Source organism: Austrofundulus limnaeus, unplaced genomic scaffold, assembly GCF_001266775.1.
Source record: "Austrofundulus limnaeus strain Quisiro unplaced genomic scaffold, Austrofundulus_limnaeus-1.0 Scaffold14, whole genome shotgun sequence".
Lineage (NCBI taxonomy): Eukaryota > Metazoa > Chordata > Actinopteri > Cyprinodontiformes > Rivulidae > Austrofundulus > Austrofundulus limnaeus.
In genome coordinates, this window is record NW_013952416.1 from 4531501 (window position 1) to 4533600 (window position 2100).

Here is a 2100-nt window from a genome sequence, read left to right on the forward strand (position 1 = left end):
TTTCTCTTTTTTGTATCGAAAAAATATCGAACCGTGAGACTAAAGTATCGAACCAAATTGTGAATTTTCTGTATCGTTGCACCTCTAATATATACGTAATGAGTTTGGAAAGCCCGTCTTAAGGCCATAAAATATCACTATCCTGCATGTTTTAGACGTTTTTCTGCTTCAGCACTTCTGATTTGATCAAATGGCCGATTGACAAGACTCCTGCAAAACTTGAGAACACGCTGAAGAGCTACTTCAAGCACTGAGCAGGGTGTGTTGGAGCAGGAGTAGTGGCCCTTGAGGACCAGGAATGGACACCACTGCTCTTCAAGAACCCTTGACATCCTGCAGAAATCACAAGAACMTTTCTCTCACTTAAACACAAACTCCAGAAGAAACTTTGCTTGGTCGTTACACAAAGTTTAAAGTCTGCACAAAACTGTTTGCTTAAACCCTCCGGAGCTCACTCGTGGAACCGCAAAACCTCTCAAATCCCTTCRGAAGCACTAAAGAGCCTCTAAAACTCTTACAAGCACACCTAAAGCATCTGTTAACCTGAAAACAAAACCTTCCAGAACACCTCGAGGTCTTTGCATTCTTCTGAAAGTGTCCTCTAAATCAGTGTTTCCCAAAGTTGGGGTCGGGACTCAAAGTGGGGTCCCAAAACATCAAAGTGGGGTCCTGAAAAGATTTTCTGAATTAATGACATTAGTTGTTACAAATGAGTGAGGTTAGTATATTTAAAATGGAAAAATGTAATATAAAAATATTGTTACTATGCCCATGTTTACTTGACCTGATACAAATGTTTTTCATCCAAAAATAGTTAGGGGCACAGGTTTTTGCTACTGTTTTGTACTATGTTGTGGGTCAAAAGCTGAAAAGTTTTGGAACCAGCGCACTTTGGTTCCCAAAGTTGGACTTGGGACCCAAGTATGGGTCATGAAGCACCTTGGATAATCTCCAGAAAGCAATTTAAAGGGTAATAAAATTATTGCTGATGCAATATTTTCCCTATAATTGTTACAAAAGCACAAAATAAGTAAAAATAAGTATTTATATTAGTGTACAAGCTGTTTAACTTGTCAAAAAGTCTGTGTTTTTAGGGTTATTAACGAAGCTAATGTACTCAGACCAGTAATATTTGGGGTCACAAGTTTTTGCCATGGATATTTTGGGGGTCAGAAGACAAAAAGTTTGGGAACCACTGCTCTAAATAACTACCATGCCTTTTCCTCCAAAACATCAACACCTCCCTTACCTCATGGTTACGTGATGCAACACRTGGGTGTATTTAACCGTGGCCTGGGGCTGTCCACACAGCGCATCAACTTCACCACAACACTAACTCATCTAACTTCAGAAATATCAGCACAACGTTAACCTTTATTAGCTTTTAAAGGGTGATTAAATTATTTCCAGGATTGCTCAGAAATCACAGGAGGTTTTAGCAAACATTCACTCAGTGAAAACGGAAACTTCTAGTGAAGCAGGTCCAACAACACGTGGCTCCAGACAGACTTGTCGCCGTGTCACTGTGAGCGCGGCAGGCAGGAAGTGAGGGTACGTGACTCACTGCGAGGGAACCGACTGTTGTCTCCTGGGGTAGGAAGGAGGAGGAGGAGGAGGTCTGAAGGAGTAAATAAAGGAGGGGGTGAGGGAGCGTTTACCACAGAGCTGCTCCACTGGTTTTATTTTGATTGTAAGCATGACTCAGCAACAACCCGYGTGCTCTCTAAACAATAACAGTGCATCTGAGAAGAAGTAGATATTAATGTCGTGTTGTGTGAGCGAGGAGGAAACACGTTAAACGCACAAACAGCAACGAGTTTACTGGTTTAACTGCTTTTCAAACTGAAACATAGTTTTCATTCAGAACTCGTCCCACTTTCATTTTATTTACATTTTGTTGAACATGCTGAATTAGTGTAATTACAACATGTTATAAATTACATCACATGGTATCAATTAGTAACATGTTTGCATAGATTTTTTTAAGTAAAATCTCCAAAAAGCAGACCTGGCTGCATTTCTTTGATGTAATTATCTGTTACAAAGGATATCCTCTGGATGTGAGATTAAATTAAATTATATTGTATATATTTAGGAGAC